At 50.0% G+C, this 19333-nt stretch overlaps 2 protein-coding genes across 14 annotated transcripts in view; both read left to right on the forward strand.

The window, feature by feature from the left end:
* The window catches only part of LOC110395440, a 79422-nt gene extending 65986 nt beyond the window's left edge, over nucleotides 1-13436 (forward strand). For 9 of the 12 annotated variants that reach the window (XM_021389832.1, XM_021389835.1, XM_021389833.1 and 6 more), the window contains 4 exons: nucleotides 2155-2377; nucleotides 9538-9626; nucleotides 10452-10610; nucleotides 12136-13436. The gene's annotated coding sequence lies outside the window, so the exon portion shown is untranslated. Of the gene's footprint in view, nucleotides 1-2154; nucleotides 2378-9537; nucleotides 9627-10451; nucleotides 10611-11665 lie in introns of all 12 variants that reach the window. The other 3 variants (XM_021389830.1, XM_021389829.1, XM_021389831.1) reach the window with 3 other exon arrangements.
* PELI1 (pellino E3 ubiquitin protein ligase 1) overlaps nucleotides 14888-19333 on the forward strand; it is a 45810-nt gene continuing 41364 nt past the window's right edge. For both annotated transcript variants that reach the window (XM_021389824.1, XM_021389825.1), the window contains exon 1: nucleotides 14888-15105. The gene's annotated coding sequence lies outside the window, so the exon portion shown is untranslated. The remainder of the gene's footprint in view (nucleotides 15106-19333) is intronic.

Below are 19333 nucleotides of genomic sequence, written 5' to 3' on the forward strand. Positions count from 1 at the left end.
AAAAAACAGGCAGCACTGGAAAGAATTTACCTTAAGAGATGCATGACATGAATTTGAGGTGAAGAAAAGAGTGCATGTTTGTGCCCATGCCCAAGAGCTGCCTTGCAGAAAGGGTGCACCACGTGGCTGGTGGAGCTGTGGGCCTTAAATGATGCTCAGAGGTCCTGAATCTAGTGTGGGCTTTGCAAGGTCTTCAAAGCAGGGTGGCCCCGTGCAGCCCATGCACGAGCTGATCAGGCATTGTACATGGACTAACCAGCACCCATGTGTGAATTCATTGGGTACTCATGCACGACCAAAGAGGGAACATGGGTGCATGTAGGTTTGGTGCTAATGCATGGATTCCTCTGGTGCCCATGTAGGAATTGGTTGCTTGCTCGTACTTGAGCTCTGTGGGTGCTCAGGCATGAAGTAGTTGGGCTCATACATAAATTAATTGGGTGCTCATGCATCAGCTAATTGGGTTCTCGTGAATGAATTAATCGGTTGTTCTTGCATGAATTAATTTGGTGCTTATGCACGAGCTGTTTGAGCTCTTGTGCATAAATTAATTGAGCACTCATGCATGAATTAGCTGGGTGCTCATGCATGGATTATTTTGGTACTCGTGCAGGAATTAATAAGGCTGCAACCCCTGCTGTTGATGCCCAATGCCTCACTGACCTGCAGTGGTTGAGCTCCACTCCTCTGCATCACATCGCATTCACTTACCAAGGGTGCAGAGCACCATCTAGTGAATGTTGGTGAGGAAACCATTGCTGCAAACCCTGAGAGGCTGCGGGGGAACCAGGCAGCTAAATCAACGTGACCACTGTTTTTTTCTCTTTTGTTTTTTGGATGCACGACCTCTCTCTACCTGCAACTTGAGCCCGAGCAGCTGGAGAGCTGCGATCCCCTTGCAGAGCCTGGGAGAGGCCACAGCCCAGCAACCTGCCACCTGCAGTCGCTCTAATTAAAACCTCCAGGATGAGTTCACATCTCTTAATTTTTTATGGACGTGTTTGAAGTCTCCCATTGTTTTGGGCAGTCTGCGCTGTAATGAAGTTTTTAGCAGCAGTACTTGAGCTTCATGGTTACTCTTTATGGCCAAATATCTCAGAGGCGTGTCAGGCAGGTTTGTTAGGAAAGGAGGATTCTTTTTGGTGTAGGAGATACCTGGGGACAGGTCTGTAGCAGTAAGTCGCTGCCACCACTCACAGCTGGCAGCAGACCAGCCCTCAGTGAGCCATGGGGACCAGGTCCAGCTGGGTCATCCTCCAAGGTGACCTCATTGTGTCCCCACAGCCCTGCTTCAATGAGTCACCCTGACTGATAGCATGGCAGAGTTCATGCTCAGAGGAATTTCCTCTTCCTCCATGCCATGGCTGTGCTCAGGTGAGGGACCAAAGGTTGCACACATGCTTGCTGGGGACATCTCCAATCCTCCAGACCAGCAGCACCATGGGGCACCTTTCCCAAAGGGTGGGCCTATAGCTCCCTAGACCTTCGATGGGCTGGATGAGCCCCCAAGGAGCTGAAGATGCTCATGCTGGCAAATGGAGAAGGCCCTTAATGCCAACCCATGCCAGCAGGACCTCTGGGGAAGGGAGGACTTTGCCCTTGCCCTACAGGATGGGATAGTGGGGCTGCTCCTTTGGCTCTATGGAGCTGATGGTGCCTAGAGACACGGGATGGCTTCAGCCCCATGACTGTAGGCCACAGCATGGCCCTTGGTTGTGTCTTCAAAACCCTCTAGAGGGAGCCCTGATCCCAGACATCCCCTGCGAAAGGCTTGTAAGGCCACAAAGGTGCTGTGTGGATGCGGAGACAGAGGGTTTGTAGGTTTCTCTTTTTCTTTCTTTTTTTCTTTCTTAGTCTGTCTTTCTTTCTTAGTCTTTCTTGGTATTTCTTTCTTAGTCTTTCCTTCGTACTGTTTCTTTCTTTCTTAGTCTTTCTTTCTTTCTTTCTTCCTTTCTTCCCTTCTTACTTGTCTTCCCTTCTTCCTCCCCCACTCCTTTACTCATCTACCAGCACAGGGAAACTCTGTTGTGACATCTGATTTCCATCCGCTTGGGCAGTAAACTGACATTTTTCTCACGGTCTCTGTGCTCTTGTGCCTTGGGTCTCTGCCAAGCACTCCACATCTTCAACTTTCTTCATTTTTTTCTTTTATAGACCGAGTCATCCTCTCCCCGGCTCCATCCCCTTCTCACCCTTTAAAGGAAGTAAAGGAAAACAATGTTTCCAGCTCCCAGCACTTGAACGTCCCTGCGTCATGGCATGCTGTGAGACGACAGAGTGCTTCCAGGGATGGGGACAGCCCGTTCCTGCACCGTGCCTCTGCCATCACCTCCTCCTGACTCCATGGGAAGAGGAAGGGAATGGTTAAGGCTTCTAGGTGCGTATTTCCTGAGTCTGAAATTCCCTTTACATCTTTGCACCGTGCTCAGAAGGGAAGAAGTTTTACCCAACATGCAGAGGTTTGAGTGGAGAGAACCCAGCATGTGCATCTGCGGACATTTCCTCTTTCACTTGCCATGCTGGTGCATTGTTGTATCAGAGCACTTAATGTATAATGCAGTTCTTAAGTTGCTGGCTCCAACTTGGGTGTTAAATTCATTTAGCCACAGAAATGGAGCTTTGCTTGAAGCCCTGCTGTGTTCCTTAGCATCCCTTCAGTCCTGTTCAGATGAGTCACCCCAAGCACGCAGCCCAGATGATGCAGAAGCCACCCGAAATGACTAAGCACTTCAGCAACCGAGCCCTCTCATCCCTCAGCAGGATGCTTTGGCCATGCCTTTGCACCCAAACACCCATTTGCCATTAGGGCATCCCTCCATCATGTTTAAATTTGCTCTTGTGTTTGGTTTGCAAGTGCCCTTTCCCCTTGCAGGAGGAAGCAGAGCACATCCCATGGCCCCGCAGGGCAGGGCACTTATTGCTTCCCGCAGGGAAAACACCCAAACAACACAGGTCAAGCAGAGGTTTGTTTGGGGCCAAGTGAACTCTGTCCCTTCTGGGTTTCCACCATAGGAAGTCAAGCCCCTCAGGTCAACAGAGCTGCCTCCTTGACGCAGGGGAAGTCCTACAGATAGGCAGCCCCACCACCCCATCTGGACTGGTTTCTATATCTAAATGATTGGCGTGTGAACTTGTGAACTGAAGCAGCAGTTAGGGCATCTGCATCTTTGGGGGCTTGTCTCTTCTCTCTGCAGTACAATGAAAAGCAGAGGGAAGGCTTGAGTTCACCTTCTTCCCTAGAAACACTTTATTTGGGGGCAGCATGGAGACTTTGGGCAGCTTGAGTGACATGGTTCAGTGGTATGGTGGGGATGGGCTGATGGTTGGACATGATGATCTTAGTGATCTTTCCAACCTTAATGATTCCATGATTCTGAAGACTTTCGATAAAAACAAGATGAGAAGGGGAAATTCAGGAAACCCAAAACCAGAGAAACTGTACACAGTACAGAAAGGTTGGGCCCAAGTGAGAGGTGCATGCTCTGGGCATCCCTGTGCCCCCGGCTTTGCTACAATGAGTGAGGATAGCTGATACTCTCATTGAGCCACACCAAACTGTTCTCAGCATTTTCCTTGATTTTAAGCTATGTTGCAAAAAGGGAATTCACAGGATCTTGGCCCATACCTGTGGGGTTATTAGGTGACTTCTGCTTTTAGCAGAGCATGAAGAACATTTTTGGTCGTGTCCCGTGTAGATCAACTTGGAGTGCTACTCCCCATCCAGGCAGGTCAGCATGTGGTGCTGGGGCACTGTGGCTTAATGATGTCCCTACTTAGGTTTTAATAACTAGGTTGCTATTCCTCTCCTGTACAGAGAAGAGCCTGTCCCTTTGCCTGTTCTCCTTTTGTGGAGGTGTTACAGAGTCTAGACAGGGCTGGGACCTGCACCTACAACTTCTCCTCTCTTTTAGGTGTCTTGATGAAAGCACAAGTGTGATGTGACTCACCCCACTTGCTTGCACAGGAGGAAAACTCATTTATTGGTCCCCTCTTCAATACCTTCTTCATGTAAAATGGATCCTAATACCACAATGCCAAATCCTCCAGCCTGTTTTGAGTCCTTGGGGGAACCTTGGGCAGATGAGGCCATGGGACATCCTTCCCTTTTTCCATGTTTCTTTCTTGTTGTGTCCATGAAGACATCAGGAGGCTGGAGCTGGTAGGGTTTCACATGTGATGACTTTAATGGGTGCTGCCTTAATTGGGACTGGGTCCAGCATCCCACTGTGACATCAAGGCATCGGGATGAGCTCAGAGCTCTCCCACCCCTTAAGGCTGGCCACAAAAAGGGGACAGAGAAGGGACTAAGGAAAAACTCATTCTGATTTCCAGCACACCACTAGCAACTGAGAACAGACACACATGGCATCAGCTCGCACTGATCTCAAAATAAAATGCAGGGTTTTGAAAAAAAAAAAAAAAAATTGCTGTTTGCTTCAAGCACAGCTTCAAGGTATGCAGAAAACCTTTGATCTCCTGAGGCTTTGTGCAGCGCCGCTTCCAGTTCCAGGAGCACTCCGCTTGCATCTAGTTGGGTGTAGATCTTAATATAGTTAATTTCCTCAATGCAAAAAAAAAAAAAAAAAAGAAGCTTGCCTGCCTCATCTGTAATAGCAGGCGAGATTTGACTTGATACATTTAATTACGGCGGATGGCACAACCGATTCCTTAGTCGTTATTAAATGTATGAGGAACACACGAGTAAATGAGCTATAACACTAAAAATAAACAGCCCCTAAAAAGTACCAAAACAAGGAACATGCAGAGGGGGAAAATAGGGTGGCAGGTGCTGCACGCAAGAAGAAAACTCCCCTGCTTGAGCAGTTTGGTCAGCCATAGCAATAGTGATGTGTCATTATTACTTCTTAATGGATTGGCTACTGTTGCTATTATATAATATAGTAACTTTGGTCCTTGGGGCGCTGTCGGTTGGTGGTGAGGAAACATGGGTTAGGTTTGCTCTGACACCCTAAATAAATCACTGCATAACACAGTATGCTGAGGGGACCCCATCCTTCATCAAGAAGGAAGAACTTAAAAACCATATGGTTGATGACTTTCCTACAAGCATATGTTCCCTGCAAGGTCTGTCTGCTCCCTTTTCATTAGAAATATGGTATTTTACCTTCTTTTCCTCTTGCTTCCCCTTCTTCTTGACCTTGCCCTTAATATCAGTGAACTGCTCTAATGAATAATGTAGCATACATCCAGTTGTGGTCTGATCTTAGGTGATGGATGGCCAAGAACTTTGCAATGCTTGTGGTGTATTAGAGAGCTTTACACTACTCCCTTTGGGCATTGATCTGGTATCAGAGGGATATGCTGGTTGTTGCAACAAATTTTTCCCACTGTGTGTACAAGCACCCCAGATCAGCACACTGTAAAAACACACAGGACTTAAGCAAAAAAAAACCCTGGAGATTTAAGCATAGGCTGAGTGTTTAATGAGTGCTGAAGTGCATTCCTGAACGATGCCTGAGGGAATCAAGGTATCATACTGGGAGCAGAGGGCTCACTCCTTGGGCTGTCAGCATTGCTTGGCTCGATCTCCAGACCAGGAAAGCAGCAACATGGACTGTCTGTGGTTGCCTCTTCTTCTTGGCTCATTCCTGAATTTCCTGAAGAAAGAAAGGCACATAACATGTCAGGAGGGTTTTCTGCTTGTTTGCTGTTCGAGCTCTCAAGTGCTGACCTGGTGCCATTGGTGGATGTTCTCCTGTCTGCAGCAGCCCTACAAGTCACCTTCCCTGATTCCCCTGAACTGGAGAAAACAAGGTTTGGGGGAAAAAAATAAACTTATGAGTTGAACTCAGTATTTAAGAAAAGAAATTGCATACTGAATGAGGTTGCAGCCTGCAAATGGTTTCCATACAGAGGGTGAGGTTTCCCCAGTGATCCATCCAAGTGTGATGTTTTGCCTTCTTTTTTGTGCTACATGACTGATGTTGACATTTCCATAAGGAAACTTATTGGGTTTTGTTTATTTTGTTTTGTTTCAAAGTATCTTTGTGTTTAAAATGAGCCTTGCTTTCACAAATGACTCCAATCCTGAACAAGGAGGGGGATAATTGCTTTTCAGGGGTTTAGGGACTTGGAGGGAGAGTGAAGCAACTTTATTTCAAGTCAAGTCTAAGGCCTGAGCTGACAGGCCCTCAAAAAGTGGGGGGAACTTCTCAGGTCTATCAAGATTCAAGAGTGACTGCAAAAAGCATCTCCACCCCCTCTCTAAGGGAAAGGCTGAAAATCAACCGTGGCCCCTCCACAGTGAAGTGGTGGGTAGAGTTGAGGAGAATGGGAGTGGAAATCTTTTTGTGCAAGTATTTGACGCACCTCTCCTGCCCACTTCCAGCCATAGCAGCCGACATCAGGTCGATGGCTTGAGCTTCAATTCAGCATGTGGCCAGGGCACAGGATGAGCTGTATCCTCCACCACGTGGTCCTTAAAGCCTGTCTGAGGCTGGCTGGTGGCTCTCTGCCATGGGGCCATAGGGTGGCTCTTGCAAGTTGCCCAGAGATCCCATTGGGTTGAAATGGGTGAGTCTGGGGACACGGTCCCAGTGGCGTCGCTCAGGAGCACACCTGAATGTTCTTCCTGCAGGCCTTGTAGATACTGCTGAGAAATGAGAGCATGCAATGCATCGAGAAATTCGCATATTGAGAAATTCATTTCACATATTGAGGAATTCATCCCTCAGCCATCATACAGAGCGACTCTGCCACGACTGCTTATGCATGAGACATGTTTACAGCTTCCGTAAACCATTTTCAGAGCCACAGAACAAGTTATTTTGGGATGCTCTGTGCTAAAGGCGACTTCTCCATGGTGACAATTTCGTGTGCCTGCTCTGCTCTGTGATTCTGGCTTTGAAATAATGCTGGCTTTCAGATGCAGGCCCTGTGTCTGTACGTGCAGGGTGGTGGCTTGGTACTCTCCTCATCATGCTGTCAATAGAAGCACTTCTCGAGGAGTTCCCACCCTAAAGCCACCATTCTGTGTGGCACCAGTGTCAGCCTTCCTTAACCCATCCCACTCAGCCTTCTGGAAGACACCAGGTTTTGCTAACAGGCCAAGCTTCTAGGTCCTGTGGCCTCCTGAACCAAGCAGGACTGGATCAGAGATGTCTCTGGGACAGCAGGACAGCTTCTGACCCTTGGACTATGGGGATTTGAAACCCAGCAATGACTTGAGCTTGGCATGCGTTGACCCCAAGGCTCCTGGACCTACCCAGAACTTCTCACACTAAAGGCCACTCAAAGCCAGTGTCCTCAGGCCACATCGACAGCAGCTCAGGTGTCGAGCCCGTCAGATGGCATGCTGGCTGTGGCCCAGTCTTGGGCAACAAGCTCCAGAAGGAAGAGATGCCTTTGCAGGGCTGCCCCAAGTGAGCACATTCAGCTCCTGTCCCCTTCCAGATTCCACTTATGGCTTCAGCACTGCTGCATTCCCAGTGAGGAGCCATGACGTGACTCTGCAAGCGTCTGCACTGCCATCTGCCAAGCAAGGTGCTAACGAGCGTGACTAACGGGATCCAGAGCTAGCCCTGGGGTTGCCAAGTCTCTGTATTTGACTAAAAATGTATCATGCTTTTTATTAAAGCCATGTGCCCATGGAAAACCTCACCCAAGGCCTGATGCCTCTTGTTCCTCCCCCACCTGCCTATGGGGGTTACAGGAACTTGGGAGACACCAACAGCATGACCTACAGTGCACATCGCAGGATGTCTGCAGTGGAGAGACATTCAGATGTCCATGGCCTTCCTGGCTATATGTTTTGCAGGAAGAAGGTACAAAGTTCATAATAAGTTTTGCATTCAGTTGTTATCACGTTAACCTCCACAGCCTGGTCCATGGGGATAAGGGTTGAAGTCATGAAAAGTCCATATATTTCAACTGTGGTAACGTAAACCCTGATAATCTGGTCCACGGCGCATGGGGTGGAGCTGGAAGCAGCTAAAAGCACAGGCTGCAATGCTGATAACCCCTGTACCCAGGTTCCTGGGGTGAGGAAGGGGATTGCAGTGAATGCGTGTAATCCTTGCTTCAGCACAAACCCCTCTGCCTGGGGCACAGGGAGGGAGCATGGAGCTTGTGTTGGGTGTGCATTTGGATGGCAGCGACGGTGAAAGCAGAGTTTATAAGCTGGTTGTGTTCAAGCAGCTTCAGCACAGAAAGGAGCAGATCAGGCACAAGCTGAAGAGATTACTGCACTTGCTAATTAGTTCACACGTGAAAGCCCAGTGAGCTGTCAGCAGGTGCATGAGCACCACGCTAAAGCATGCATGAGCACCCAATTATCTCACACCGGAGCACCCAGATAGCGCCTGCACGAGCACCCAACTCATCCCCACCTGGGCAATGATTAAAGTCAGCATGAGGGCCTGATTAATTTACACAAGAGACCTTTCAGCTCAAACATGGGCACTCAGCTAATTCATGCATGAGTGCAGAACCGCTGTGTGCAGGAGCACCCCATGACGTCACGCTGGAGCATTTGGATAGCTCTGCGTCCAAAGGGGTGCTGAGGAGAATGCTCGCTGGCAGTAAGACCTGCATTTTGGCTGCTAGCTTTTTGAACCTGTGCATCCTGACCACAACCACCTCCATCCCATGAGCAGGGATGACAACCAGGGCCACCTGCTGGCACAGCCACCAGCGCCTGCCTCCACTCACCTCTTTGGGTGTAACTGCAGCTGCTGTTTGTTTGTTGTCAGCTGTATTCCATGTTGCATGACCTAGTAAACATTAATAAATGGTGGTGGCCGGGACAAAATTACAAGTAATAACTAGGTAAGCACAAGCAGATTTGCAGAAGAAAGATGGAAAGGAGGTGCCTACATTTGAGGCATTAAATTCGGCTAGGAGCAAACTCTGTTGAGCGCAAAGCCCCATTTGTTCCCTTTGCTTTGGAGCAAACCTGCTTCCTATAGATCTGGGCTAACTCAAGGAAACCCAGCTTAAGCCTAAGGAAGCACGTGCAGAGCTTTGCGCTGCAGCAGGGGGAGCAGAACAGGGCTGGAGCTCCAGGAAAAGGTCCATCTGCGCCCCACCACGCGCTTCTGGAGATGTGGGGCTAATCAGGGATGGGGAAGGCTAATGTCAGGAAGTCTTAGAATAAACAAAAAGAATAGCTAAAAGCTGGCTTTGTCTTTATTACTGTTTTATTAAGTTAGGTCGCTGCTGGAGAGCCCTTCTCACAAGGAAAGCTTTATGGGGCCAGCTAAAGCTGAGAAGAGTCCTAAATTACTAAATGTAATAGTAAGATAAAGCCACAGCAGGGCAGTGACTTTAATGGAAATAAGCTGCTCGACTTTGCCCTTGAAAGTTTATGGCGTTTCAAACCATTGTAAACATGTCCACGTACATGGATACGGTTTCTATAGCAGCACAGCAACAGTTAAGGGCTTGCTCCCAAACATACCCCAAAGGAAACTAAAAATAGTGTGTTCGTTGTATCAAAATCTGTACACATATTCGGGCAGACATACAGAAACCAGGGGTATGTGAACCTCCAACCTCATTTTCCCTCCTTTCTGACAGGGGAGGAGGACGCTGGACCAGAGCCCAGGAGTGAGGGATGCTGCGAGTGCCCATTGCTTGCCACTGGCTCTGCTGCGGCCACAAGACCAGTATGACCATTGGGTTTTATTGATTTTTACCTAAGGGCTGAGGTGCATGGGGTTTATGGAGTGCACCTGCCTTCCTGCAGCAGGGGGGTGCAGATCGGGGTGCCCATCTCTGCAGTAAGGTAGGAAGGGCGCTGGCAATGGGGGTGCAGGGCACACTGGGGGGTTGTGGAAGTATTCTCTTGCCTTTGAAGCAGCATTTAACCAGTTCAGGAGCTGGCTGCTCATCAAGGCAGGGCAGAAGTGTTTCCTTGCTTCACCACCATGGGTCTCAGCTCCCTTCCTGGGTGGCTTTTGCTTTCCAGTGCGATCATCGGCAGTGTCCCAGTGCAACCCAAGGTCACCTGCAAAGCAGAGAGCTGTGTTCCTGTGGTTTCAAAGCAGGAAAGAGGCAGGGAAGGCCTTTCCTGGGAGGAAGCAGCCTTCAGAATCCCCGCACCCCATGACCACACACGGTGGCTTTGAAGCAACAGCATCCTCCTCAGCAGGAGTGCAAAAGTGCATTGCACTGCTGAGGGAACGTTGCATATCACAGCACAAAGATGAGTAGCAGAGAAGCTGTCCGATCCATGCTGTAGATACAGCATGCCAGAGCCAACACCAAGAAATTTAACTTGACACAAAGTGATGGATTTCAGTGCAGAGGTAAGCAGTCAGGACCTGTTGTTGGCTATAGCTTTCACAAAGAGCAGAGTTATGCTAGGCCGTTTCCACGCACTCTCACAGAGCAGCTCAGTATTTGGGAAAATGCTAAATATGAAATTGAATAAAATGCAGGAATACATAAATCCTATCATTCATAAGGGAAACATCTCACTTCTTCCTTAGGTTATTACTTCTTTCAGAGCAGCAGCCATCAACTCACAGCACCCAAAAGATGCAATGAGAGTTACCCATCTGCTGCCCAGCATCAGTAGTGCATGCCCAGTGCCTCCCACATTCACACCAGTGTACCAGAGGATCTTGGCCAGCTCTACTCATCCTAAGGTAACCCACTTTCACAACATAAAACCCTGGTGATTTTTACTTATTCCTTGCTATAACAGGTGTCCTCCTGTATTTTAAACGACTGTCACATGCCGTAATGGTTAATGAATGATGGGTCCCCACTAATTCATTCTGCACGAGGGGATTTATTGCAGGCATTAATTTGCAAACTGATGCCATCATGAAGAAACATTGCATTTGAGGATGCCCACCCAGCAGAGAAACTTTCTCATCTCTGAGATGCCCACAAAAAGGTCATGCCCACCTCCTGTCAGGGTTAAATGGCATTTTTGGCTTTGGCCGTGCATTCCCAGCCAGTCTCGTGCAGGCTGTGCCAGGGGAGAGCCCAGACATGCTGTCTCCCTGCTGATTTTACTCATGGGTTATTTAAAGCAGGCATCGATAGCTCTGTGCCGAGGCAGCTGAGCGCAGCCGTCGATGGCTAATGAAGGTGAATGTCAGGAGTCATCATCACTGTGATTAGTGTAATTAAACCGAGCTGCAAAATGCCAGCAGGAGCAGCAGCAAGTCCCTCTGATGGGAGGTTTGCTTCACTGGGTGGAAATCCAGGCGCATCCTCCACATCCTTTGCACATCTGGGTGCACTGCTGCTGGCTTACCCCCAGTTTCCCTTTGAAGCTCTCCTGCAGTGCTTGCTGTATTTCTTTGTGTTTTCCTTATGGTGAGGCCTTCCCTTGCTGGCTCATAAGCCCCTTCCTCAGCCCTGCAGCTTGAGTCTCCAAACCCAGTCCCCTGCAAAGAAAAGCCTACCGGGCCCATGCATTTTCTAGAGGGCAAAAGCATCCCCCAGCAGAAGTTCCAGTGGAGTTCCTGTTGATCTGTCCTTGCTGCCCCTATATCACTTCTCTCCTCCTCATTCCAGCCTCCTGCCATGACCTCACTTCGGTTCTTTGTCTCCCCTTCCCAAGCCGTAAGGCATGGTGAAAATATCTAGCTACCTACCTGAGGAGGCTGATATGTGGATTAATTAATATTTCTCAAGTGCCTCAAAAATTGCTGAGTGTTATTGCTACATAACAACTGTTGCTACGCAGGGAAAATTCCTGCAGCCGGATCCAGGCGTGGACACCGCACCTACGTTTCCTGCCCTCACCGAGGTCACAGCCTGGCTTTGCTATGAGCACAGAGCCAGAAAAATCCCTGTTTTGGCTTCCCCTGCACTTCACTTGTGCTGTTCCTGCAGCTTTTTGAAGTACCCCAATCAGATGTATCCCCATGCCCCATTCCGAAGCATCCCAGATGGCATTTTTGGTGGGCAGCTCGTCTTCCCTGGGCAACTGGCCGTACCCAAAGCAGGGCCAACACCCAGCCCCACAGAGCTGTTTGTCTCCCACGGCAGAGGTAGGGAGCCAGGGCGGATCTGCCGCACTTGGCAGGCATGGATACCACACCTCAGCATCCCAGTGACTCACAGGGCGCTCAACCAAGAGGCGGTTTAAATTCTCCTCCCCTTTTCTTGCAACCAGGCAACAAGCTTTTAAAAAAACAGCATGTTTTCTCCTAGCTTCCCTGCTGGGAATGTCTCATTTGCCGTGGCTGAGAGCCTTGCTGTGGTGGGTGTTGATCTGGTCATTGCACAGAAGAAGAGAGGTGAGTTTGGGTTCCATCAATGGACTTTGTGGACCATCATCAAGTCACAAAGACTGTGGATACATGGATGAATTAAGCTTGTCCTGAGTGGTTTCCTGGTCCTGAGGCCAGCTGGTGATGTACCAGTGCTGTCAAAGTTTTCTGTGACCTATTCAAGCTTCTTCCTCTGAGTGGTCCTCAGCTCAGACATTTCCTAACCATTCCTGGGCAATAGCTGGCCTGGGACAAAATGATTCTGAGTCCCTAGCAGCTGTCCTTTTATTGTCACGGAAGCAGCCAACACGCTTTATGGCCATCTATCACCAGGCCATTAGAGGTTTCTCCTTCCATGGAGGAACATTGCGTCTCCTTTGGGGCCATGCAAGAATTAATGAAGCTGCCAGGGCCCCAGATGGTGCATGGTCGGGGCTGAGCATTTGCTAGGAAGGTGGGCTGCTGGCTCCTGGTAGCAAGTCTGTGCTTTCACAGCTCTCTGATTCATTCCAGGCTGCAATAAGCTGCCGCAACTCAAGTCTGCAGGCATCAGACTAGGACAGAGTGTTCTCCATGGAGTAATATTCAGAGCAAGGCTTTTTTCCTCACCAATATCATGGTTACTTACTTCAGGGGAGCCCACAAAAGCCAAGGGGGTGCAGGAGGAGTTTTCTGGGGTGAGAGGAGAAAGCTGCAACAAATGAAGTTCAGGGGTGAGAAATGCAAAATAACATGCAACAGTAGGAGACGCTTTCATCTTTCAGGTGGAAGCAGCAGGATTTGATGTCGGCTGCATTATTTTGGGAACAAGATGTGGCTATGAACTGGACTCCAAAAAGCAAAAGGAAAACAAAAACCATTGGCAGTGTCCAGAGACAGACCTCAAGGGAGGGGTCAACACAAGTGGCTGGGGAGGTCCCAGGTGAAAATCCCCCTGCAGCAACCACTCAACAAACCTTATTCAGATGGAGCCCACAGTGGTCTCCTTTCCTATCTTCTTACTGTAGCTGCCAGCCTGAGACACTATGTTAATCACATTTTTCAAGTGGGAGAGCCAAGGAAGCAGCATTACCATGTTACTACACAGCCAGTTCATGTAGCTTAAATCAGAGCTGCTATGGGTCTTCTGACACAGAGCTCCCAGGGAGAAAGCATGGTGGTTTTTTTCTGTAACATACAGGGGAAAAAGAGCAGGGGAAAAAAGTGCTCTGGCTGCTTAAAATGAATGCAAACAAAAACATATAGACATCTGTGGTTTTGTGTGTTTTCATGGGACTACAGGCCTCAAAAGCTGCTTTGTTTCTTCAGCTAACCTGTGGTTGCACATGGCACAAACTGATGTGTCTGAGGTCCAACAGCACTGAAGAGCAGGGACCAGTCTTTGCAATGCCATGGTCTGCTGCTTGCAGATGGGGTTTGTGGCACAGAGGCTTTGTTTTAGCCTACCTTGGCTTCCCCATGCGTCAAAGGGGCTGTGAAGATTCCCTATGAGATGGTCCCACGCTGCTCATCGCTGGGCACCTCACACCTTACCCACCTGACCCATCAGCCAGCGCTGCGTATCGATTTGCTCAGCCCTTCCAGCGAGGAGCTCAGCTTTGACTCATGGTTGAAAGCACTTCCACGCGCCCGCAGGCTGACTCACGACTGGAGGGTGGATCATGGCAGCACGGTGCTCACCGCGTGTTGTGCTCACCGTGCTCAGTGACAGTCACTCAGGCCTGAGTCACCTCACACCTCCGCTCAGGATCAGCCAAGGAGCCCCTGGAGCTGTCAGCTGGCCTTCTCCTCCATGACAGGGTTCTCTCTGCAGCCTGTTCCAGTTTCTCTCACTGGAGTACAAGGGGCTGCAAAGCACACGGAGGGCACCCAGGACTTTCTCCTTTCCTGGCGTGGTGTGGCTGAGCTGTCACTGTTGTGGACCTCATGGCAGCCTACACCTCCTCACAGGGAGCGGAGGGCAGCGCTGAGCTCTGCTCTCTGTGACAGCAACAGGACCCAAGGGGACGGCATGGAGCTGTGTCAGGAGAGGGTCGAGGGGTTAGGGACAGGCTCTGCCCCAGAGCATGGTGGGCATGGCACAGGCTGCCCAGGGCAGTGGGCACGGCCCCAGTGCCAGAGCTCAGGGAGTGCTGGGACACTGCTCTCAGACACAGGGTTTGAGTTTAGGGTCTGGAGCACAAGTGTTACGGGGAGTGGCTGAGGGAATTGCGACTGTTCACTTTGGAGGAGACTCATGGGAGTCCTTATGGATCTCTCTAACTACCTGAAAGGTTGTAGGGAGATGGGGTTTGGCCTTTTCTCCCAGGCAACAGCAATGAGAGATAGTGGCCTCAAGCTGCACCAGGGGAGGTTCAGGCAGGATATTAGGAAACATTCTCCATAAGAGTGGTGAGGCACTGGCACGGGCTGCCCAGGGAGGTACAGTCACTGTCCCTGGAGGTGTTCCAGAAACCTGGAGATGTGGCACTGAGGGATGTGGTGGAGATGGGTTGGTGGTTGGACGCAATGCTCTTAGAGGTCTTTTCCAACCCGAATGATGCAATGAGCCTAGGATTATGTACATTTGTACATGACACCTACTCGCACAACCCATGGACCCCCCACACGATGGCACTACAACTCCCAGCATGCCCCGCGCTCCATGGGCGTGCCCCCGCCCCCTGGCCCCGCCCCCCGCTAGCTCCGCCCCCCGGCGGTTGGGTGCGCGAGCGCGCGGCGGCTGCCGACCCAGAGGTCTGGCCGAGCGGCGGCTGGGAGGCGCGTGGTGTAGGTGGTGTCGCCCGGCTCTGATCCGTTCCGCTCCGCTCTCCGGGGTACGCAGCCCGTCGCTGCCCGGCGTGTCGCTGCAGTTCTCCCTCCGCCTCAGGGAGCCGCGGGCGCCTCTCCCGCCTGCTGCCGCCTTCCTGCGGTAAGTCCCGCGCCTGCTGCGGCGCAGCCCGCCTCCGCGCGGCCCTACGGCCGGGGGGAGCCGCTCGGGGCCTGCCCCCCTTCCCCGCTTTGTGCTCCCGCCGGCGGCCGGCCGGCTGCAGCCTTCTTGGCTTTTTTTGTTTTGTTCGTGTGTTTTTGTTTCCATCCCTCCCCCCCCTCTTTCTCTTTAGTTCTTTTTTCCCCGTGCCTTTGTGCCAGTTGGTTGGCTTTCCGTGCGGTTTTGTTTCCTCCCCGCTGCTGTCTCTGAGGGATCGCCTCGCCGTGCGTGCCGCCTTTGTCACGGAGCGGCAGCCATCCTCGGGGCGGGGGGGGAGGAGGGAGGGAGGAAAGATATTAAAAATAATTTTATTTAAAAAACCACGTTATCTTTGGACTCCGGAGGCTTTGTCGAATCGGGGGTTCGGGGTAATCCCCTTTTCCCCGAGGGGTGGAAAGTGTGCGCGGACCTCGCGGCTGCCTTGAGGCGCACGACACAAAGGACGCCGGCTGGGCTGCCCTCACCCCGGCCCGGCGCTGCCCTCGCCCCGCTGCGGGCTCTCTCGTCTCGTTGGAGGGAAGGCTCGTTCCGCAGGGCTTCTCTCGTGCCCTCCTCCCCCTCGGCTCTTTGTGAGCAGCGCAACTTTCACCGCGTCGTTAAGGAATGCGGTTTCGGACGGAGCGAGCGGAGCGGGGAGGTCGTGTGCTGCCTCCGAAAGCCGCGGAGGGCATTGAAGAGGCAGGGGACGGGTTTTCAGCTAGGGGAGCAGTGTTTGGAAGCGGTTGTTATGTTTTATACCGAACGCCTGTTTGTTTACTGCGTGTTCGCTCCCTCTCCCCGAAAGCCGCGGTTGTCTGAGCTCCGCGAAACGCGGCTTCCAGAACCCGTGCAAGCGGAAAGTAGTTGAGCTGTAGCGCTCTCGTTTCTGGCCGTGCCCTTTAAAGGCCGCTCGTTTGTTTTCCTTGGGACTCCAAAGCCTTCGGAACGTGGTGGTTCGTGAGCGGAGGCATCGGGCAGCCCGAGCCCCGGTCCGCATCCCGCAGGCGATGGATTTATTTTTCCATTCGGAATCGGCATCGGGGAGGCTGGGGGCAGCGGGCTGCTTCCGGTTTCTGCTGGGCGGCATTTCGCCTCTCACAAAGCAGCGGCCGGATGACCTGTTGATGATGCATCTTTCATCGCTTTTTATGCTGAAAAGCGAAGCCGCGTTAGGCGAGACGAGGGCTTTCCCAAACAGGCCAGCCGGGTTTCCATTTGTAGGAGCGGTGCGGTCTGTGCGGCTTTATGTCTTGGGCCAGCAGTTTCAAAGCGAGCAGCGTGGTGGCAAAGTTCACGAGTCTGCAGCGGACATCCCCTTCTGCTCCCCCCTACCCCTGCCCGCAGGAAAAGCCTGGGTGGTAGGAAGCCGAGCCATCAAGAAAGGGGCCTAACTTCCCAGCGTGCCGCATGAGGGAAGCATCCTAACCGCTTTTTAAGCTCTTACCTATGTGGTGTGAATGGCCGGGCAGGAAGATTCCGGGGCACGTCTTTGTTACATTTAGGCGTCTGCAGCATGCCTCAAGCTTAAATGTCTTCTGTTTCTAATGAGCCAGGCTTGTCGGAGCGCCTCTGTTATGCTGAGTGCAGTCTTGTACTTAATGAGTGTTTCTGTTCTTACTAAACAATGAAATGCGTTTCTTAATGGGGCAGGTCGGCATGCTATTTTTACGTGTCTGAAATTAAAGTTTCAAGTGGCTACTGGTATTCCAATTAAAACAAAACTTAAATATTTGTGTTAGTGTAAAATCTCTCTGTTAGAACCATTGCGTGTTTTGGTATTGGTTTCTATTAAGAAACTAGGCAAGGAAAACAGCATTCATTCTCTTCAGGATTTGTAGCTAGTGACTGCGTGTTTGTAGATGCAAAGTAGAGCATCATCTGCTTGGAGCCAGTGATATTTAAACTCTTATTCATTTGTAAGGAGCTAATTACAAGTATATTTTTGTATATAATATCCTCTTAGACGGGATCTACAGAATACAGCAAAACAGAGAACCTGAAACTGTTTGTAGATCCTGATCCACGCTGTGAGCTAAAGAAAGAAGAAAGCTGGTATTTCATGAAAAACGAAGTTATCTCTCAGGGCATATTAAGCTAAGTTGGGCAGTTGATTTGGAACTCCTGAAGGATGCTAATAATTGGACATACTTGTTGCTAGGCTGGTCACTGCACGTCTTGCTGATTAGACCATAAAAGTTTTGACTGTAGGTGGCATTAAAAGGAAGAGGTCCTCGGCTCTTTTGCTTCCAGACATTCATTCCTTGATCTTCAGATTCACAAGTGTGCTGACAAACTGTCAAAGGAAGTGACAGCAAAGAGATGGTGTAGGAAGTAGGTCAAGCACTGCCGAATACTGCTGAGATAGTTTCAGTGGAAAAAAAATAAGCGTGTCTCCATCTGATCTAGTTTCTGTTTCCTTTCAATGTACCGGTTCCAGGAGTCACCAGTAAATATTACACTCCTCCGGTGGTCTCCAGGTCCTACTGAAATGAACGTTGTGTCCCTAATCGGGCACAGTCAGTCTGCCTGGATGGGAAGACTGGTGGTGAGGAAGGAGAAGCAGCAGTTTAGTTCTGGTTCCGTGCAGTGCTGGGTGTCCACAAATTGCCAGCTGGGCAAAGCTCAAGTGGTCCTTTGTTTTCCTGGAGGCTTTAGGCGGCTTGTGAGATGGATTTCCATTCGGGCTCCTTTGCTCCATCATGCTGAGGTTCTGCTGGGGGCAGTCTGGAGCAATACAGTACCGCTGTGGAGTGTTCTTTGTGGCCCTTATGTTTGCCAGTGGATGTTACCATTGTTGCAAGTAGCTTTAATATTTCTTGTTCAAATTGTTGTTTGAATAGAAGTACTCAAAAACTCTTGAGTTTAAAAAAAAAAATCTTTGGCATGCTGGAAGTCATCCTTAAATTACAAAAAAGCAGGCTTTCCCTTGTTGCTGCTGACGAAGTGATCTGCAGAAAAATTACCGTCTTGCACTACAAATGTGTTCTGATCCAAGTGTCCTGTATTTACACCGATTTAAAAGCGGGTATTACTCGTGGGTGGAGGAGATGCTTCAGTGCTTGGCTCAGGTAAGTGCATGGCTTATTGGCTGCCTCGCCAGCACTCTGTCATGGCCTTCTTCTGCTGACCGTTGTCATGTGGCCTGCAGCAGCAAATGTGCCTAACTATTGAAACGACCTTTCTAGAATAACCTTGTAGTCATGAGTGAATACAGAAAGTTTAGTGGTGTCTGCCATGACAAGCTGTTGAAGCCACCTTCAGACGTCCCTACAGGGCAGTTCTGCTGATTTTGTTGACCTCCCTCCACCGGTACCCTGTGCTGAAGGTAGCTGGTCATCTAGTTTCGATGATGTGGTCATCTAGTTTCGATAAGTGCTGTGAGGTGCTTCTGAGGGATGTGGGCTCAAGTGCGAGCTAGTCAGCAGTTTGTTTGATTCAGGCTGGATGGAAGCATTTAGTTAAACATTAATGGTATCCTTGGATCTTTGCCGTGTAGGAACGTGGTTTGGTTCATGAATAGGTAATAAAAGTTAATCTGTTGACCTTGTTTCTTAATCCATGGTGCTGAACTCAGTCATAGTTACTTGACTACCATGCATAGTATGTACTTACATAAATGCCTAAATTTTAGGCTCAAATCTCATGTACTCAAGAGCAGAGTGGACCAAACCTTGCAGTGCATTTCTGGCTGCCATTTTGGGAGTGGAAGTGTACTCTGTTACTGTTTTGAGGTGTATGGCACTTGGTGGAGGAGGAGCTCCTGGTCCCATTGTTGCATTCCTCTTGGAGGGAGGATTTACTCAATTCGTGTTCAGATTGCAGTACTTTCCTTCTTCACCATCAGAATGTGTTACAGAAGACTTTGGGTCTGTGTCACACTGGCTCAAAATGTTTGTGATCTCCCTTGATCTTGGCTACATGGCTGTGTCAGCCAGATGTTTTTCCTATGCTGACACTGTTTGCAGCAGATTAATTGCATAAATGTGTTTTCAAAGAGGCAAAAGCATTCTTCTGGGGAGGCTTTTAGTAGTAGAGATATTTGGGGCTGAGAGGTGCTGATCTGGCTATACTAGATAGATGTGTATGTGTCAGTCGGGGCAAACTTACCTTCTAACTGACAAAAGTTAATCCAAGTTTCAGATGTAGGCAAGCTTTTGTCAGCCTGTTAGTTTACAAGTGAAATACTTGGGCA

This window comes from Numida meleagris, chromosome 3 (assembly GCF_002078875.1).
Source record: "Numida meleagris isolate 19003 breed g44 Domestic line chromosome 3, NumMel1.0, whole genome shotgun sequence".
Classification (NCBI taxonomy): domain Eukaryota; kingdom Metazoa; phylum Chordata; class Aves; order Galliformes; family Numididae; genus Numida; species Numida meleagris.